At 38.5% G+C, this 22,020-nt stretch overlaps 1 protein-coding gene across 2 annotated transcripts in view; it reads left to right on the top strand.

The window, feature by feature from the left end:
* SSBP2 (single stranded DNA binding protein 2) overlaps window positions 1-22,020 on the top strand; it is a 171,864-nt gene that overhangs the window by 46,269 nt on the left and 103,575 nt on the right. The window lies entirely within an intron of this gene.

Raw genomic sequence — 22,020 nt, 5'->3', positions numbered from 1 at the left:
AGTTAGGATGGAATTTGAGTTCCTTTAATACATGAGCTCTCTGGTGATTTCATTTTTACTGACAAAATCCTTTGGAGCCTGGCCATGCTTGAGTTTATCGTTCAACTCTGAAACCTCTTTGAGTGTTTTGCACTGTCTTGGAAATCCCATCTACTTGATGCAGAAAAATATTTCTACAGATAAAATTAAAATGTCATATCCCAATGTCTTACAAAAACAAATTTGGAAAAATAAAAATGAATCACTTAAGTGGCCATTTTCCTTTTTTTGTTGTCATAATCTGGTAACATCTTGGCATCTCACTATATGTGAGTTAATGTTGATAAGTTATTTGTACTTAGCAATGACTTACGTTGTAAATACAGCATCAACACAGCTAGAACCGTTCAGCATATTTTACTTAGAGACCAATGTCACTTTAATACTGTGTTCTTTAGATTATGAGGCTAACCGGTAAAGGAGCTTGGACAGTTTTGCACAGTCATGCCTATGAAATGCACTATCACTATTTACCACTAGTGATATTTAACAAATAAAAGAGTGTCGGAGGAACAGAGTTATAAGGAAGTCTTCCACCCACACAGATGTCAGGGTCAACCAACTTGGTAAGGCATATTCCTCAAATTAAAAATTAAGTAACCTTTACAAGTACAGTTGCTGCAGTCTTTTTCACCTGTGCCATTAGAAGAGCATGGTTTTACTCCCCACTGGAGTATAAATAGGTTTACAGTAATAGTCCAAGCCTGCAATGAATGACATCAGTGAATTAAATCCATAGAGGTCAGAATCCAGAGTATGGTGGTTGACTTCAATGAGGAGCATTGTGCATTCAAAATATAAAACAAAAAGCCAAAAATCTGAAAGATGTAAACGTTGTGAAATAGTTATGAAACAAATTGATCAGTAAAAGGAATTTTTCAGTGAAAAAGAACTTGGAAATCTAAAAGGGAATGGAGCCTACTATTCTTTAAACTCATGAGAGTTTCATTGATTGCGATTGAATCTAAATTTTGAGATACACTATGAATTTGAGGAGGTGAAGCAGAATAACAGCAAGTAAAAAATGTGCTGGCATCACCCTTCCAGTGTTTTTAACTTCTACAGGTCCTGAAATATCACGTCCTTGTTGCTCAGTTCTGTCTGCATTATGATGTGTATTACGATGTATCTGTGTGTGATACAGTTTTGTGGTTGTCTGGATGTTTAAGTTACTGTATAAAAGTCATGTCTGATGAAGGAAAAATAAAATCATGGTATGCTTCTACGTGCTTCTAGAAAACTAGCAGGGTTTTCCTTGGACCCTTTAATGCTGTCCTGAAAAAGAGTGCCTGTGAAGTTCCTTCTAATAGCTCAGCCTAATCAAGAAAACTGAGTTTCAGCTTGTCTGTGCCCAGCAGTCTGTTCTTCTGAGTCTGTTCTTGGCTATTTGTGTAAGCAAAACCAAATTCTTTTCAGTAGCTGTTGTTAAACTTTCTTATATGTATGTGTGTACAGGTTTTTTTTTCTATAGTAGCATCCTTACTCTGCAGAGAAAGGGTTTGGAAGTGCTATTTCATTGTGTTCAGACTGTACTAATACAGCTTTTGATATTTATCGAGATAATGAGAGAAGAATCTTCCATGTCTGACAGCAGGAACATGAAGTGATTGCAAGGTGGAGGCTGTAACTGCTTGCAGTACTAACTGTGTTCATCAGTACTAAAAATGCAATAAATAGGAAAGCAAAGGCCTATTCTGACTTTAAAAAGAGGAAGAGGATTCTCTATACTTATTCTGGTGTTTTGAATATTTGCAGGTCCACCATGTAATCTAAAAGGGATTCTATTTTTATTTTCTACTGAGACTTACTTGCGATTGGAAATGGTTTCTTCTGAGTGAACGAGATTTTGAACTCATTAGGTACATTGGTGTATTTTATGCTTGAAAAGATCTGCATGTCATGGAAGTCACTATGCTGGATCAGGAAGATGGATTCTGGCCTGGAAGTTTTAACATAAATGATTTAGAATTAGAAATTGTTCATATTTCAGGCAACTCGAAAAAAAAGTGGTGCTTGATCACCTAGGCTATTGATACTGTAGCCATTGCAGTAGAAATAGCTTATCTGGAGCAGAAAAGCCCCTGTGTTTCTTTTCCAGGTACCTATTACTTTTCCTGGAGGAAGATTTCTTTGTGCTTTGAAGTCCTGTGAAAAATCGTTTACATAGATGTTCTGAGACAAAATTTAGCTGTCACTGTAAAATGGGTTTTGCTTTCTTTACCTCTTCATCTCTAGTTAAGATCTTGTTTTCCTAGGTTTTGAACTGAGATCTTCTGTTAAAAGAAGCAGGTTCCAATGTTCATCTTTTGTTTCCTGCCTTCTTTTTGCTTCTTCACAAGCTGAAAACATGCTAGGTTAAAAGGGGATATAAAACATAAACTTTGTGATTATTTGGAGAAGAAGAATGATGAATTTTCAACAGCACCCTTGCCAATGAACTTCCGACTGCCACAAGTAACCATTCTCCTTTTCCTCAGGCCTGGCCATTCACTCACATCTCTGTACCTTGGGTTTGGAGAGTGATACCTGAAAAGTATTTTTTTACAAGATTATTTCTGTATGTAACAGTTAAGATCTTTTTACAGTCCAGAGTCCCTCTCTCATGCTTCTTAAAATGGAAGCTCTTCCATGTGGTGTTTGTGCAAAGAGGGATCTATTAATTCTCACAAGTAGCTTTAGTAAAATCTTGATTATTTTTCAGGTAAGATTTTATTAGTGTTTTCCTCACAGCTCTTTGAAAGTTCACTTCTGATGTGAGTAAGGGTCTCATGTTTGTTTTTATGGCTCCCAAAAGAATGCCAGGTAATTTGCAGGGTAAGAAAAAAGACACATTCATTGCCCCGGAGACTGTACAGTCTCATAAGCTGATACCACGTTTCCACCTGACTTGTTAGGACATTTTAATAGTAAGCTGTATGAAAGGGAGCTTAGCTTTATGTGAGGGTTGTAGGGTATATTAAAGACTATGCTATAAAATAGTTCTGTCCAGATTATTCCTTTTAAAGGTCATAGTGATATAAATCAAATTTTCGTAGAAGTTACTTGGCATGGTGTTTGCACATCTGGATGGCTGGTAAATCTCTTTGTGAGTCTTTCATAAGAACAAGTTGTGTCTCTGCACTTTGCTATATTTTATGATTAAAAAAAAAATTAACCACTTTCTTCTCTGAACCCATCTTCCTTCAGCAGAACTGAGGCATTTGCCTGTCCTAAATGCCCCAAACCTCCTCATTTATTATTACTAGTACTTGGAATCTGAGCGGTTATGAGTATTTTTACATCCTTTTTTTGGACTGAAGATTGCCATGAAAGATCTGGGAGAAGATGTTCTCTGAAGGCATGATTACATGTTTGTTAGAAGTGACTATAAATCTCAAGCCTTACTTTCCCACAGCACAGTGAAACTGTATTCTGCAATGAGGGCAGGTTTAGTTTAGCTTCATTAGACTTTTTTTTTACTTCTGAAACCCACACAGAACTCTCTTTTAGGTGCAGATTTTTGTTGATCTAAATGCATAGAGGCTTACTCTGTTTCATAATAATTTTTGAAAATGTATTTTGTTGCTGTATTCTCTGGGTCGTCTGAACTCATGCTTAACTTAAGCACAGTCTTTTCCAGATAGTCTTATCACAGGAACTCTCTGCCTTTTGTGTCTCAGGGATGGAAGAACTTGTATTTTCTTGCCTTCCTAGCTCTTGCTACTGTGATCTCCTGTAAGGCAGCCTAGCTACAGCAGCTTGTGCTTCTAGGTCTTCTCAGATTTCTTGCTGAAAATTGAATTCTAGATCTGTTTTCCAGCTGTCTGTTTCTTTGGAGAGTGCATGTTAGCTCCTTCGGCTTAAAACAAAAAATCAGAACAAAAGCTCACAATCCTCCCTAAGTACAAGAGATGACAAGTACTGGGGAGGGAGGGAAGGAAGAGATCAAAGATAATCTACAAAATGATAAATTCAGTGTCACTGATGGGACAAATATCAAATTGTGTTGATACAGGATCATGAAATATTTGCTCAGCAATGATCAAGGACTGTTGTACTAAAAGCAATGCGTCTTGTCTGAGTTACCTATCAGTTCCTTCCATGAGTTCTGCACAGTTGTGGAAGGCCCTTTACATCTCTACTGGTCATCACTGTATCTGTAATTTCACCTTCAGAATATGTTCTTCAGATGTGGTTCTTGCTGCTATGTAGGTACTACTTGTGTCCACCCAGACAACAGGTTATTTCTTAAAATTCAAAAAAAATTGCAACCTTTTAAGTGGCCATATCCTTCTTTTTGTAAGAAATTAGGAAATGAAAGCATCTCCTTCCATTGTTAAAACAATATCCTTTCCTTTTTGTGTTAATAGCATTTATCAACACGAATGAAATGCCTTTCTTTACTACTCTTTTTATTCTGCAGAGATCATGTCTCACTTCTCTGTGTTCAAGTATACCAATAGTAAGACATATTCTTAGATGTGGAAGGTTAAAGAAGACCAAGGAAGTCTAATGCTTACTTTGAAATCGTATTTGCAACCAAAACGCTGTAAATCTGAAAAACGATAAATGCTTAGAATTCTTACCTTCCTTCAGTTGTCAGTTGTATAGGAACACTAATGTGAAACAAGGTAAATGTCTCCATGGGAGTATAGACCTTCTAGAAGGTTTGGAAAGGGCAGTGATTCACAGTCTGAAAATCTTGTACAGCAGCATTGGCGGAATTGTGAGCAGGCCACCTTAACTTTTTCAGTCTTTAATTTTACTGCTTAGTGGATGTTCTTTAATGCAGTTGCGTGGGAAGGATTAATTAACATCATGCTCCAACCCCTAATCAAAGTGGGCATTACTTTCTACACAACTGCATTGACTTGTGTCAGGGTTTGCTCCACATTATTTATAGGTGTATCTCAATGTGCTGCACTGTTACCTCCAAGACTATGAAACTGGTTTTGTTTGCTCTTCAGAAGTCTTCAGAGTTGAGCAATTGGTAATTTCCTTGGATCGTAGAGACTCCTTTGCAGGAAAATACAGATTTATTTTCTTTTTGTTTCCTGTTAAGAAGCCTACCAAGAAAGTATTGTCATGTTTCCATGAAGAAGGAAGATGTGCTCTTTCTGCTTCTGCTATCCTCCTGCATAATTACTTCCCATCAACTACTGGATAATATAATGATTAGATTTAAACTGCTCTGTGCCACAAATGTTAAGATGTAATGCAGAAATGCAGTCCACATAATTTTTTTTTCTTTATAGAGGCAGTTTCACAGGTAAATTTGTGCTATGCTCCTCTTCTTATGACTAGCCATTTGTTTCAGAGAGAAAAAGCAACATTTCCTCCCCCAGATTTCACCATTTCTTTTTTTGAGTGGAGATTTAATTTTCTCAGAAATCACAAGTAAAATGGATAATTAGTTTGAGTTAATTGGAATCCTTTGACTATATGAGGAACCACCATCTCCCCTGAAGGCAGTTTAGCTTCTTTTTCATAATTCCCAGAGGGGGGCAGTGGACATGTTGAAAGAGTGCCTTTTTTCTAAGAACCATTTTACACTTCATTTTCATTGAAAACAATAGGAGATAATGGCCATTCTAATGAGGGGGAATGCTCTGTGCAAAAAATAAGTACTTATTTAGAAGAAAACACTAAAAAAAATCTATATATACTATATGTAAAACCATTCATGAAAGTTCATGAAATAGGACAAAACTCTGTTTTCTTCTGCTTGGAGGAGAGGGGGAGTATGTGAAGACGCAACTGAAGTCAGTCATCTAAGAGATAACGTGGAGTGCACAGGATGAGGTAGAGGTCAGAAGACTAAATGTCTGGAATGCTCAGGCTGCTTTGCATTAGTTAGCTTTTTATAATATACAGGTAAAAGCTGGTTGCAAAATAATGTTGTGTCCCATTTCATAAATTTGGCATTAGATATATATGTATTTAATGTTGATAGACACACTGTTTAATTACTAGATGCTTGACTCCATAATAGATGTCTCTATGGGTTCAGTTCACTGTGTTCTGAAGTCTAAGGTTTTCTTTAAAATCAAAATAAACTCAAGGCACTTCTTCTCTAGAGTTATGACATAAATTACTGCCTGGAAGAAGGTTCCACTGGAAATGTTCAACCAGATTGATAGAAATCACAGGATGCTGCTATTTTTTTTCCTCTGTGGTTGCCCTGATGAACAGTTAACTTCAGCCATTTCTCAGAATGAAGTTGTTAAACTTGTCATCATAAAATTTAAATTCTCCTGATGTATTAGGAATAGAACTCTACTGATATTTAATTTTTTGTTTTGTGTGTTATAATAGATTGTTTATGCTACCACAGTGAGACTTGGATTACAGTTTTAAGTTTTAAACTTTATAATTTGGAGTGAACTTATAATCAAGGTTTCAGTGGAGAGAAGGTATTGTTTCTTTTAAAAATGGAAACACTTATGCATACGTACATTTGCATTTAAATAATTCAACGTATAGAAGTGTAAACCTTGTGGATTTTAGATATCTCAAAAGTTGTAGAAACTGCTTCTTTCAAATTTACTTTGCTTTTAATAATGAGATTGGGAGTTTTAAGTAGCATTGAGAAATATCCTGTTTATAAACTTTTGTTCATATTAGTAGCATTAAAAACATTGTTAACATAAAAACATTGTATCTGTTGACATATACAAATCATTCTTAGTCATTGCGTAGTGGACTCAGTATGTTTTTACAGTGCTCCAGAAAGTTATTAAAGGAGGTTAAGTAAATTGTTAAGTTGTTAAGCTTAGTAACGTTGGGAGTCTTAAATTGACTAACAAATGCTCTGATTTTAAAGATCTTCTGGCATTAATATTTAACACTGTGCATAATGCTTTACATCAATAAAGTACTGAACAAACATTTGATCAATAGAGAGCAAATGTTGGATTAAAGCCTTTCAACAACCCACTTCCTCTGCATGCTCTTCCTCCCCCTTGGTATTCTTTCTTCTGATGTTTTATTTTCCCTGTCAGGATTTTGTCTGATGTTTATAATGCTAAATGATTTAGCTAGCTTTCTATTAGATGCTTGGATTTAGCAGTTCCAATTTAGCTAGTGAGATTTCTCTCTGAGCTAATTAGGAAAAGGTATTTTGAAGGCTCTGCAAAAGTGCTTGCTTCCATATGTGCATGTATGTGTAATGATGTGCTTGTGTACAGTGCAAGCCAGTACTGCACCATTAAGTGAGAGTCTTACTTCTGCACAATGTGCCAAACATGGATTTTGTATTAAGCTCAACTGCTCTGTTAATACGCCTAAGTGACTCATTTCAGACTTGCTTAACACAGTCCGGGAAAAAACCAAAGGATTATAACTTCCATCTGCTCCCTAGTATGATGAAAGATAAATCCTGAGGATCACAAACTGGGGGAGACATGCAGCTCTTAATAAGAACAGCTGAACAGCTAAGCCTTACAAGAGGTGGTGAAAAATGAAGTAATGAGGAGGAAAAGCAGGCAAGCCTCTTGAGGGAACATGGATATCGATGGCTGACTAGAACTGTCACATCCAGACCATCTAAACATTGCACTAAATACAAAGTGCACATTATAAAACAGGAGTCATATGGAACAGATAACATTCTTCTTGAATTTTCTCCCAAATTGATGTCTTAATATTACCAGCAATTGTGCTAACAAGGATTCTTGAGCTTGCACAGAATGTTTTATGAGGGAAAAAGTGTCTTCTCTGTGTACTTAGAGAAAGATGAAGATTGTGACATAATCAAGGAGAATAAAGCTTGACTTAAGGTGAAAATCTGCTTTGCATTTTGTCACTGTATGCTGTTTCATTGTGACACCTCCTTAACATCTCCATAGTGGTGTCACAGTAGCATCCACAAAATGCCAGTTAGTGAGGGTACCTATAACAGAACTGAAGTGCAGCAGTCTGTAACCCATCAGTGGCTAATTTAGCCTGCTGAGAAAGTAGTACTGTGCATAATTCACAACAGAAGAGGTCCATGACCTGTCACAGGAAAAGGAAGGCAAAGCTCTTTATAAGGTGTATGATAAATACTATGTTCTGAGCCATAGAGTATCTGGAAAACATTTTCCAGTTCTGCTTCCAGGTCTGATTTCTGTAAATGTATTGTAAACCTGAAATTTTAGCCTGTGAAATGTGCAAAGATTAACTATAATATAGTTAAGGGAATATAATACATGAGGTGAGTTTTAATGTCTTTGTCAAGAGACAGGCAGAAAAGTATACAGATAGTGCGTATATATGCACAAAGTGGAGTGTGATGTTACACTTCATAAATCAATTTTACATGAGTAAGACTTGCAGTGAGATTTGTAAAGGCAGACACTTGAATCCCTGTGGAGTACAACCTCATTGACTTTAACACAGATGTTGTGATCTGCCTGTACGGATCTGATGGCAGGATCAGGGACTTTGGCCCCACTCTGACGAACAATTTCATGGCTGGGTAGCACTTCACTTGTGAATACTCTCGTTAAATTCTCAAATATGTTTGCAGTATCAGGAACATAGGAAACAGTATGAATACAGTGGGTTCTTATTTACTATCTGATTTTAGAGTTATTCCTCAATATAGAAACCAGCTATTAATGTATTTAGTCTGAGGTTTTCTGCATATTCATGTGCCATTTTCCAATTGTGAAGGAAATCTTAAAATTTCTGTTGAAAAGGACAAAACTGTTGAAGAGGAATTTTACGTATCTCTGCAGAAAGCTTTTTACTCCGTTCTAGCTGTTAATTTATAAAATTCATTTGTCTTCCCACTAGTTTAATTTGTTAATGTTATTCTGTGTACAGCAATGTGGTGTTTTCTGACTCCTGTTGCCAACTGCTTTATTTTTCTTGCTTCAGCTGCTTTCCCCCCATTGTTATATGTTGGAAGTGTGTTGGCTTGGGGGCCGATGGGTCGCAAGAATATAGCTCCTACGACTTCTGAGTCAGATCCAGCTGCTGTCTTGGCTTTCGCTCATTCAGAACAGTTTACTTTCAGCTACTTGGATAGTATAATTTATCATGTGCAGTAACTGCCCTCCTCCCTTGAAAGATAAACAAAATTAACAATAAACAGCCTCCTACCAACTGTTCTTCCTTGCTGTGTAACGGCTGTACCTTGAGCATTTGCAGTGTCTTTGGTCCACCTTGACACTGGAGGGTAGGAAGCCTTCCTGTCACTGTCTCTGGGGAAACCTTTTCCTCCAGCATTAAGTTATGGATCCATCAGCATCCTGAGGTTTTGTATTGTCTTTATTGGTGGCCTTCCTTCATGCTCAACTGTGGTGGTCTCTTGGAGCTGGGCTAATTCCAGTACCTAGCTGAACATAACACTGTAAACTCTCAAGGAATTATATGGTACATTCTCTGTACCCCAAGGAATATTCAGCCCATGCTTTGATATGACGCTTCTTCCTGCTTTATCAAGTTTGAGGCTTAATTTATTGCTATTTTAGCAGTGAGACATAGAGAAAATTGTTATTTCCTTTTCCCTTTAACAGGAAAAAAAGGGAGTTCTTTTACATCCCTTTTGTTTTTCCTGATAATTTGCAGAGTTCTTCCTGGAACAAAACTGGTATTAACAAGTTCTTTTTGCACCACTGCAGAATGTGGAGGGTTTTGTGTAAGCTTCTGTTCCCTAAATCATGTTTTTAAGTTGTACAAGGAGCTAAGCTTTAATTATTTTTAAAAAATATCTAGCTTAGCCTGTGTGATTGCTTAGGAAACATGACTTGAGTGAATGGTGGAAAAAAGATTAGGTACAAAAAAAAAAGACATTTTCCCAGTAAAGTTGACATTGCTTATATTCAGTTTCCTGAAATCCAGAGTAGCTCAAGAAGATGGTATTGAAGGCATGTCCAAGAAAATAATTTCAAAAGAGGGCTTTAATAGGTTTCTAATGTTGTATGCTGTTACCAGATGTCACCTCATCCCATAGTAGTAGTTTTAGAACCTTTAAAATTAATAAATGTATTTTTTTAGTATCACTTACTTAAAGCACACAAAAAAATAACTTTCTGCTTTCTTACAATATGTGTAATAATTTTATGAAGTGGAGTCTGTTCCAGATTCTTTATAAGACCCTGGGTTTAGTTCTTAACATTTTCCTAAATATTAGCCATTACAGCTGAATTGTCTGTCCAAAGTGGCTGCTTCAGGCTGAAAGGATTTTTCCCAGTACCTTTATGCAGAAATGGCTCTATGAGGGTTTATAAAGATATCTCTAGATGGATGGTCAATGGAATGAAAAAATGAGTAGTTGAACAGCACTGTTCCTTTTGGTGGAACTGTTGTGTTTTGTCAGGAGAAAGGAAGGGCTGAGGCCACTTGCCCGCCATGGCCAATGTAATATTTGATGAGATGATACTTCTGCATACTGGAGGCATCATTAGAGGCTGGATTACTGTTTTGTAAATTATCTAAATCCTTGCACTCGATATGCTTCTCCCTTACCACCTGCTTGTGCTGCAGGATGAAGTTATAGGGTGGTGCAGCCCAGTCCATCTGTGGAGCAAGGGTCCCAAAATAAAAAAAACCCTGTATATGATCATGTACTTCCCAAGTGATTCACCATGCTCACAGGCCATTTTTAGAGGACGAGTGGAGATTTGAATCCCTAGCAGTTGTTTCAGGAATATGGTGGTCACCACTACTCTTCCCATGAAGCAGAGCATAGATGTTTTTCTGGTGTAGTTCAGCTGGGAATGCCTGGTTTCTGGAGCTGTACTGAAGAGGAACTGCAGTCCAAGCACTGAACAGCAAAGCTGCTAAGAAAGTGGCACTTTTGGGAAGAGTTAAACGACTATGAACTTGGATTTAACAAAACAGGCTGCAATAGCAGTTAGGCATCTCATAAGCTACATGGGGGCAGAGCCAAGGTTTCTAGAAGGTTGTTTTGTTTTTTTTTTTTTAATACCTATTATCAGCTGTACTGTATTTAAATCCCACAGTAAGCACACAAATTATGTTGTCTGGAGCCTTCACATCCTTCCAGAAGACACTCTTTGACTCTGCCGCATTTGTCGGTGGCCATGTCATGGCCATGTTGCTGTGGATTAGACAGCCTAACACACAGTGCATTTGCTGTTGAGCAGCCTGTGACCTAAAAACTTCAAAATAAATGGAAAAGAAGAAAATTACAACTTGAAATGTTTATTTCGAAATTTCTTCTTAATTTGTCAACTAACCAAGATGCAAAATAAACCAGTCTTAATAGCTGAAAAGGTAGTTGAGTGACAATATGTGCATTGCAGTGCGCTCCAGCTACCCCAGCTATTCTGTTCTTGTGAGCCACAGGGGACTGATGTTAATGAGGTTCCTGTCCCCTGTTCTTGGGGAGTGGGATTTTGTGTAACTCGGGCCCCCGCTGGTTCAAAACCAGAGCTGGCAGAAGCAGCAGAGGATATTTTGTTAATAGCGTTAACTGGAAACGACCCAGTTAACATTATTAATGTTATTACCGTCAAGCCTAGGTTTGAATGACGGTTAAAACCTCTGGTTTTGTCATGCACCTTAAAAATATGTTCAAGCAGAGCAGGAGCTGAAAGAAGTAGTAATTTGGGCTCTGATGATTTTGACATTATGAACTAAATCTCAACTATGCATGCCTAAAGATTGGCTAGAAGTTCTTGCTAGTGTAGGTAGCCCTTTTGTTTTTCTTCCCCTCCCCCTTTCTTCTCCCCTCCTCCTTTCTTCTCCCCCCAAAAATCTCTGAAGTATGCAGCAGCTTTTATCATAGTGAGATGAACTGCAGAGGTGCTCTGGCTGTTGTAAATCAGGCTGCCTATTTAAGAGACTGTGTGTATGTATAGGCATTAGGATACTTATCCTTCTAATCTCACCGTTTATTCTTTCAAGCTGTGGCTCAGTTTGTACGTGTGTCTGTAGTAGTATCTTTGTTCTTAACACGTAGGCATTTTTTTTGATACTTGGGTAATACTGGATCAACCAAAAGGATGCTGTAGATTGGCCACATAAAAGATGTGGTATACTTTGGTTCTGTCAGGACATTTCTGGTTTTAAAAAGTTATAGTAAGACACTGTAATTCAAATACCTGTTCTCTTACCATTTAAAATTACTGATGATAGTTTCAGTTTGAGCTCAAAAGAAATATTTAAAGAAATAGATTGTAAATCACTTACATATTGGATATTCTATTTATTAGTGGCTGGAAGCCATGTCAGAAAATGTGTTTCAACTTTATTAAATGGGGCCTGGCAAATGTTGCAGTTGTTGAGATACTGCCTTGTTAATAGCAAAAATTGAATTATTGTTTCTGTGTGTGTTGTAAGCAATTACACACAACCATTACCTAAGCACATAATATTACATCTTCTCCTGGAAGAATTCTGTCAGTGAAAATTGCCTTTTTTATAGTAATTTCTGTTACATTTTCAGGGATTCAAGACCAGGTTGGATGAAGCCTTGGGTGATATGGTTTAGTGTGAGGTGTCCCTGCCCATGGTAGGGGGGTTGGAACTAGATGATCTTGAGGTCCTTTCCAATCCTAACTATTCTATGATTCTCTGATTTTTGCTGACTAAGCAAGCCATTGAGCTACTGAAGCTGCAAAACTGAAATGCATCCATTTTTGTATCGTGGATCATGCATCTTACTTAAAGATTTTAAAACACATGCAGTTGCACAGCTGTGGTGCAGTTCTCCAGGCTGGTTGCTTGTTCTGTTTCCTATGACACTGAATCTGTCCATCTTTAAAGTTCATTTGAAAAAACTCTTTTAACTCCTTCCCTGGTCAAAAGTTTGTTACATACAAATCTCTTTCATAAATAACCCTTACAGGCCAGGTGCCTATTGCTTTGCTTACACTAAAAAAAAAAAAAAAAAAAGGTGTTTTCAGTGTTGAAGCACAGGTTTTTTACTGGTTTACGGTTTGATACTTCAGGGGTAGACACTCAGTGTTTGAACCCTGTGTAGCTTCTGGAAAGCAAGCTTGACCAGCATATCTACACAAAAATAGTCAGCTTGCATGCTTCTGGCTCAGTATCTTCCTTCCTGGAGCTTTCCAGGATGATAAGTTGTATATGAGCTGGCAGTGTACTTTTGCAGCCAGGAGGACAGTAGTATCCTGGGATGCACTGGGCAGCAGGTAGAGGGAAGACATCTTCCCCATCCACTTGACTCTGGTGAAGCCACACCTGGAGTATTATGTCCAGTTCTAAGCTCCTCAGTACAAGAAAGACAAGGAGCTAATGAAGAGGGGCCAGCAGAGGCCACAAGGATGATCAGAGGTTTGGAGCCTTTCTCTTATGAGAAGAGATTGTGGGGGCTGGACTTGTTTAGAGAAGAGAAGACTGAGCGCGGATATCATTAATGCATATAAATACCTCAAAGGCAGATGCCAGGAGGATGGAGCCAGACTCTTTTCAGTGGTTCCCAGCGACAGGATGAGGAGCAATGGCCAAAAACTAAACCACAGTTTTCACCTCAACATGAGGAAGAATATATTTAGATTGAGGGTGGCAGAGCCCAGGGGGATTGTGGAGTCTCATTCTCTGGAGTCATTTAAAACCTGTGTGAACATCTTCATATGTAATCTGCTCCAGGTGGCCCTGCCTTGGCAGGGGGGCTTGGGCTGGATGGTCTCCAGAGGTCCCTTCCAACCCTAATGATCCTGTGATTCTGTGATTTGGTGGTCTTACACTGGGCCTTGTTGAACTCCATGAGGTTCAAGTGGTCCCAACTCTTCAGACTGTCAAGGTCGTTGTGGATCCCATCTCTTCCCTCCAGCATGTCAACCATACCACACAGCTTGGTGTCATCAGCAGACTTGCTGAAGGTACTTGATCCCGCTATTCATATTGCTGACAGAGATGATGAACCCAGTACCAAACCCCTGAGGAATACCACTTGTCACTGATCTCCATTTAGACATCAGGCTACTGACCACAACTCTCTGAGTGCAATCATCCAGCCAATTCCTTACCCACAGAGTGGTCCATCTGTCAAATATATGCCTCTCCATGTTGGGTGGGGACAGTGTCAGACACCTTGCACAATCCAGGTATTGAAATGTCCTTTGAAATGGGTAGTGGAGAAACATAAAAGAAGGCTTCATAATCACAAAATCCACAATATTTTTCTTTTACATTTTATTCGTTTTAAAAATAAGTAGAAAGTGATGGACTAAAACAAATTACTCTTGCTTAGTGTTAATATTACTGTGAAAACCACTAGTGCTAGTGTTTAAGCAAAAAGGTGTTTTGTAAAGCTCAGAAATCAAAAGATTTAAGTAACTAGCAGAAGCTACATGATAGCTTTTGATTCCTTCCTCCCTAATTCTAGCGAAGTAGTGAAACAGTACGATTTCCCCTACAGATCAGTGAAAAAGACATTCTGAATAATATTTTGGAATGAAAATATGAGGTGACCACTCTGACCACTCTTCTTTGTGTGTGCACATAATAAATAAGCTGAGACAACAGTTTCTTTGTTTACTTGTGTTTTCCTTGTATATTCAGTAGTGTTATATTTCTGCATATATTTACTTTCTTCAGTTGAGATCTTAATCTTGACTTCTTTGAAACTATTTTAAGGGAAGTCAGTTAATACTTTAATGTTAGCTTTGCTGTGTGCAGGAGATACCACATCATACCGTTGAGTGACGTAACCAACCTTTTTTTTCTGTAAACCATCTAGTATCAGCCTGATGATGCCATCTTGCAGGCACAAGGAATGGTAGACAAATTGAACCTATGCTTTTGGGGCTCTGCACAACGGAATAAATCCCTTTAGCTTGATTCTGTTTTAAAAATGGTTATTTACACTTTCTGTACATCTGTTTAGTGTCTTGTAATAGAACGGTAAAAAAAAAGTCTGAAGGAGTAGTCTCTCAGGCATTTTCAAATCTCTCAATACTGGCTATCAACCTTGACAGAATACCTCCTCCTCTTCTCAGCCCACTGTCGCCGTTATTCAGGTAGTCTGCCACTCCTACACTGCTAAGTTATTTTATTTCTTACATTTTGCCACACCCATCCCATTTATTTATTTATTTATTTATTTGCGTATTTTTTAAATTTGAACTTCTTTAACATTCTCTTATGGATCACGACTGCTGTCGCTGAAGATGCAGCCCTGCTTGTGTCTTTGTGAGAAGCCTTGTGGTGCGTTCTGCTTTCTCTCCAAACCTCTTCAAGCATTAGCGGCTGTTTCAGAAAACAATTCCTGACTCACCAAGACCTCTGCTTTAATTTTCAGTCTTGACCTGACAGGCATTCAGATTCATTGCCTGTAACTGCACTAGAATCAGCTTACTATTGCATATGTTTGATGAACCATGGAATTGGTTCAAGTCTTGTTTCCAGTTACTTGGTTTCTAAATGTACTCTTTTGGGACCTAAACAGTGCTGTCAATATTCTTTGTTTTAGTTGCTCAGCAGTTTGCAGCTTAATAATGTCGAGGGGCTTCTGTCTTTCAGCAGCTGCCAAAGTTAAACCTTGACTATGGAAGAAATAAAGCCCACAGTGTCAGACTGTGGAACATGTTTTTATTTTCATTTCTGTGCTAGGTATGGATTAAGTACAACAATATTTTTATAGCTTGTTTTCTTATGTGAGCTGTGTGGCAGCTTTTTAATTGAACAGCCAACCGAAAATTAATAAATTCGCTATTATATCCAGAAAGTTATATCTGCTGCTTAAAGTAACTGACTTTTTTTCCCCTGTATATGAGTTCTTCCAGTTTTTTCTTTTTATCTTTGAAGATTTGCAATTAATACAGAACATGTCTCTACTTTTTAATTTTTTTTAGATGTAAAGTAGAATGCTGAGTTGTGTTGAGTAGTTCAGGTACTGCACTACTTTTGTACAGTGTCCTGGAACCAAGCTTTCATCTGCTGCTTGGTGTAACCCCCCTTTTTCCTCATTAAATGGAACTGTATACAAACATGGTCCTGAAACAGTGCTCCTAACATGAAGTCTAATAAGGAAAAATAAAGTCCATTGCTCTTGAGCAAAATCTGGTTTTCTACTGCAAAATTCTTGGGTAATTTCAGGAGGATTAGAGAGTAAATAAGGATGTAAATGTCAGGATTTGGCTAATTTGACTGACTGCTAATTTAATGCCATGCTAGTAGGGATTTGGAGAGTCTGCTGCATGATTGAGGATTGGGATGTTTCAGAAAATACTGCAGCTTAGACTTCCAGAGCAATTGATCAAGAAATAAAATTATGTTTTCCACAGGATGAGTAATGGTGTTATATAGGCTTCTTCAAAGAAAATCATCATTGCTGCACCCAGGCTTGAAATCTCAAGGTGATTATTGAAAAAATAATTTTTGGACTTAGTTCTAGAGAACCTTTCTTTAAAACAATTAGTATTTGTTCCCCCAGTGAAGACAGCACCAATGGCTGGATTGCACGACAGTGCAATCTGTACTAGATTTGCAAGATGTATAAACATATATAATGGGGAATACAAGTGACATAACCTCTATGTCTCAAAATGGAGCTGCCTCTAACTTCAGTATTTAATTGGTGAAATAATGTGAAGCGTATATCTTTCAGCAGTACTTGCGTTCAACACAATTACATGTTGAAAAATTTGTGTTCTGTTATTGCTCCCAATGATCACTGAAGGAGGAGGCATGTATTTAATCCTGCAATGCTGTGGTTGATCAGAGCAGGAACTGCTTGAATGTTGACATGCTGGTATGTAAAACTGAAGACTGAAAATTCTCTAGTCTTGTTGAGAACTTGTTGTAGTGAGTACTGAATCACAACCTCTTCTAGATCGAGGGACCAGTAGCTTAGCCATGCAGAAATATCTCACAAACCTCCAGTTCTGCACATCTATGCTATCTGCCACTGAGAAGCTGGGATTCCCCAAATCAAAGGGGAGATTTCCTGGAGATAATTAATACTTCAAGGTAATCAACATTTCAGTTTCCTGCATTCCCATCCATAATTTCCTTTGTAAGTTTTTTTTTTCCCCTTTTCCTATCTGAAAGTAAGACTAATCCTTTCAGATTGCCCACAAATTCTTCTCGACAGGAGCAAACACTGCAGGTCTTGACCACTGTTTGTTCTGACTTCTGGATTTTTCCTCCCCTGACAGTATGTTTGAACAGAGCTCTTAGGTAAACTGTGCTGTCCTCTTTTCCCTCTCTACCAACTGCTCTCCCTGGCAGTCTCCCAGCATCCACTTCCTCTAGTCCTGCTCTCATGTAGCACGGTATCTCCAGCGGAAATCCTGTGACCAGCCCGGCTTCCTTTTGCTAAAGATTTATCTGCCTTTTTTTTTTTTTTTTTCCTTTCCAGCTCTGCCATTTTTGTCACTGAACAGGTTTACACTTGAGCATCATCACATTCCATACTTGCCGTCTCCGTTGGCTCTTCTCTGCTTTTGGATCCCTGTTGAAGTTTCTGGTTTCTCCTTCCCATCCTTCCCTATGCATAATCTCACTGATTTCATAAAAATAATGAAATAAAAGTATAATAACATATAGTCTGACCTTCTCCCTCCCTTGGTTTGTCTTTCCTTCTCCCCTTCCCTTGTTCAGTTTTATTCTGTCACAGATTCAGGAAGGGTTTTTAGGTCTCCATCTGCTTGTTCCAGTCTTAATGTCTCTTCTCTTGCATCCTTTGTGGAAATCTTTGCCTTTCTATTCTTAATCTCCATTCCACCTGGTTTTTAACTAAAATTTGTCAGTCCTTTTTGTCTTTTAAGAACACAAAGATACCTTGATTGCCTTTTCGTTGAGCCACATTACTAGTTGCCAACAGCATTTTATCTTTCACTGTGTGCGTGTGGGGTACTTCTCCTTCAAAAGTGTTAAGAGACCTTCTCCAAACCAGGTTTCACTATTATGTTGAAGTGAAAGTCTTGATGAGCTCTTGATTTGATTCAACCTGTCCCACCATCAGTGACATTAATTACTCGGCTATATACTCACCTCATTCATCTCTTGTCTCACCAGATACTCTTTCAGTGTTCCCTGCAATGGCTTTTTACTCATCATTTTCCTACCTCTTTCTCCTTTTTACCAGCTTTCTGCCCTTTTTCCTCTCAGTATATTCACTCTAGTTCCAAACAGCCCCTGTCTTTATAACTCCACCTGTTTATGTCTTTATTCCCTCCTCCCCCTATCCCCCCAGTCAACATCCTAGCTTTTCTCTTGCATCTTTGCAAGCTCATTTTAATGGAAATGGAGACTTGAAAGCATGCTCTGTTTCTCTGTTGTCTCCTTTGACTGCATGGAGCGATAGACTTTTTGCTTTTAAACTCAGGCTTTTAAAATTGGTATCATCTTGCCCTGTTCTTCTTACACCCAGATACTCTTTGAGATCTGCAGGTATTTTCCTGTTCATAGAATCATACAATCATAGAATAGTTAGGATTGGAAAGGACCTCAAGATCATCTAGTTCCAACCCCCCTGCCATGGGCAGGGACACCTCACACTAAACCATATCACCCAAGGCTTTCTCCAACCTGGTCTTGAACACTGCCAGGGATGGAGCATTCACAACCTCCCTGGGCAACCCATTCCAGTACCTCACCACACACACAGTAAAGAATTTCTTCCTTATATCCAGTCTAAACCTCCCCTGTTTAAGTTTTAACCCGTTACCCCTTGTCCTGTCATTACAGTCCCTAATGAATAGTCTCTCTCCAGCATCCCTGTAGGCCCCCTTCAGATACTGGAAGGCTGCTATGAGGTCTCCACGCAGCCTTCTCTTCTCCAGGCTGAACAGCCCCAACTTTCTCAGCCTGTCTTCATACGGGAGGTGCTCCAGTTCCCTGATCATCCTCGTGGCCCTCCTCTGGACTTGTTCCAACAGTTCCATGTCCTTTTGATGTTGAGGACACCAGAACTGCACACAGTACTCCAAGTGAGGTCTCACGAGAGCAGAGTAGAGGGGCAGGATCACCTCCTTCGACCTGCTGGTCACGCTCCTCTTGATGCAGCACAGGATACGGTTGGCTTTCTGGGCTGTGAGTGCACACTGCTGGCTCATGTTCATTTTCTCATTGACCAACACCCCCAAGTCCTGCTCCGCAGGACTACCATGAATTTCCTTTTTGCCCAACCTGTAGCTGTGCCTGGGATTGCTGTGACCCAAGTGTAGGACCTTGCACTTGGCATAGTTAAACTTCATGAGGTTGGCATCAGCCCACCTCACAAGCATGTCAAGGTCCCTCTGGATGGCATTCCTTCCCTCTAGCGTATCAACAGAACCACACAGCTTGGTGTCATCGGCAAACTTGCTGAGGGCACACTCAATTCCATTGTCCATGTCAGCGACAAAGATATTAAACAAGACTGGTCCCAGCACCGATCCCTGAGGGACACCACTCGTTACTGACCTCCAACCGGACACTGAACCGTTGACCACAACTCTTTGAGTGCGGCCATGCAGCCAGTTCTTTATCCACCGAGTGGTCCACCTATCAAATTGGTGACACGCCAATTTAGAGACAAGGATGTCATGTGGGACAGTGTCGAAGGCTTTGCACAAGTCCAGGTAGATGACGTCAACTGCTCCACCCCGTCCATCAGTTTTGTAGCCCTGTCATAGAAGGCCACCAAATTGGTCAGGCCTATATAATCTCATTTTTGACTTTCTATACAGCTAGAGCTATTTCTCTGCTTAACCAATGTCTTAATGATGGAGTTGTACTTTGGCCCTGAAAATTTAGGGTTGCTATACCAATATTCATCCAGAATACTTCTGTAAGGATCCTTTCTCTAACTTTCTGTTCACTGTCTTTTCTACATGCTGCTGGTTGCCAGTTCTGTGTTTCTTTCCATTCCTTTCAGAGATCAAACCATAATGCTGATTTTGCGCTTCTTGCATGGATTTTCCAGGGAGCACAAGTGCTTTCACTGTGTGGTGAAGAGAAGCTCTCTAAATATCCTCAGACTTACCTTTTTGCAAATCTTCAGATTATCCCTAAACCCTCGATTTTTTTTGTTTGCTTGTCTGTTCTTTTATACAAGGAAATATACTGCTAGTTCAGTTTGTCTGCTACCTAGGTGTTGGTCAGTATTGTCTTTCTTACTTTTTCTTTGAGGCCTCCTGATTCTTTATATCTGCCTCTTAATAGTTCTAGCTATTAAAGTAGCTGAAAAAGTAATGCTAATGGCATTTGTCTGATATTGTAATTTTTTTTTGGCCTTATCTTGGAAGACCAATTTTGGACTTTTTTCAGATAAAGTCATACTTGGAGTCATATGTTCTGTTCAGAGCAATGCTGTCCTGTTTATATTTGCAATAGCAAAAGATAAATTCTGGTGTTAAGGTCACATTGTACATTGACTTGACTTGCAGTGCTTATACAAACTCCTCTCCCCAGAACATCCAGTCTAAGTAGGCTCTGTTCCACATCAGCTTCTGAGCTACTGCTGCTCTGTTCCTTGGGGAGGAGCCCTATACAGATACTTCAGCCTTTGTTACCATCAGAGACAGTCTTTAAACTACTGTGGAGAGGGACAAGGCTTAAAAGACAAAGAGGCTTAGGATACATGGTGTCCCAAAAAGCAGAGTAAATAAAAAAGTGCTCCTCATTGCTTCACTCAGAGTGACTTGAGTAAGGCACAATAGAAAAATATAAAAAAAAATGTCCCTTGTGTTCTCTTTCCTTCATATATGTAAATTGGCAAAGGCTTTGTGGTTTGTGTTTTGGTTTTTGTGGGGTTTTTTTTAAGCATACCTGGTTTAATTTTTAATTTAAGTGTAACTTTGCTCTCCTTCTACTCAAGCTGAAAAAAGATGGAATTACATTTGAGAAATTTGACACAACATCAATTCCAGCATGTTATTCAATGCACGATGACTTGTTCACACATGTGTTATAACTTAGCACATATACAGGTTACTAGACTAGCTAGGTTAGACTTAGTTGCCAGAAATGTTATAGTGACCTCAAGGCTCTTCTGTAGCTATGTATAGGAAAGAAAACTATTTTAGTTACTTATTTTCACACCTGAGCTATTACCTGTGCCCGAAGTCTTTCCCTAAATATTAAAATATGTTGAATGTGGCTTAGAAAGATGTATAAAAAACTGAGAAAAGCTGAGTAAGTGAAAAATTATGGTTGTTTGGGCAGGGTTGGGCATTAAAATCCCTCAGACAGATCAAAACCCTCAGACAGAATTATAGATACCAAAATTGGTCTTTATGTAAACCAGAAGCATACATATTATTTTTAATTTATGAAGAAAAGTGTGTGGTTTTCCAGATACAGTTAGCTCTGCTACTTGCAAATATTCCTGCCTTGTAATTGATAAAGTCATAGGTAGTAGATGGGGTGAAAAAAGAAAATAAAAAAGCTGGTAATCCTGAGAGGGGGATTTTTAGGGTTTAATATTGCATCTCTTTAGCTGTAGAATGAATAAGACCTTATGACCAAAGGTGGCACATGGAGAATGTATATACCAGCAAGTTGGTTTAAAATGAATCAGAGGAGTCAAAGACATACTCAGTTATATTAGCATGTTTTTTTAAAAAAATACTAAATTCCTGAATTGCAAATTGTCAGAAGCAGAGGTGTGATCAATGGTGTCTTTAATAATTCAAGCAATATTTTGTAAAATGAAGTACAAACCAGCAACAGTATAAAGTACAGGGGTAGAATTAGACAGCTATGGAGAAAGAGTAGATAGAATGGTAGAAACCCAAATGGAGACAGTTTTATTATTATCTCTACTTATGATCCACTTATGATTAATTCTGATTTTATATTATATATTGTCATACTTAAGTTTGAGCAATTTTATCTGTTACTCAGTGTGGTTTTTGTGTTAGGAACTTGCTTACCTTTTCAATGCTGTGTGCTCTGTGGTTCAGATATAGTGTAAAAATTGGTTTGGAAGTTAAGATTAATCTCTGTGATTCTATTTTACCTTTACTTTCACTTTTCCATTCTTAAAATCTCCTAAGTATTCTCATACTTCTCAGAGAAAGTCTTGTTAGAGCATTAACGATGCTATTCTAGAATACAATTAAATGTATTAAATGCAAACTATTGAATGTAGTG

The sequence above is a fragment of the Melopsittacus undulatus genome, chromosome Z (genome assembly GCF_012275295.1).
Source record: "Melopsittacus undulatus isolate bMelUnd1 chromosome Z, bMelUnd1.mat.Z, whole genome shotgun sequence".
NCBI classification, from domain to species: Eukaryota; Metazoa; Chordata; class Aves; order Psittaciformes; family Psittaculidae; genus Melopsittacus; species Melopsittacus undulatus.
This window is presented reverse-complemented; position numbering and strand designations above follow the sequence as displayed.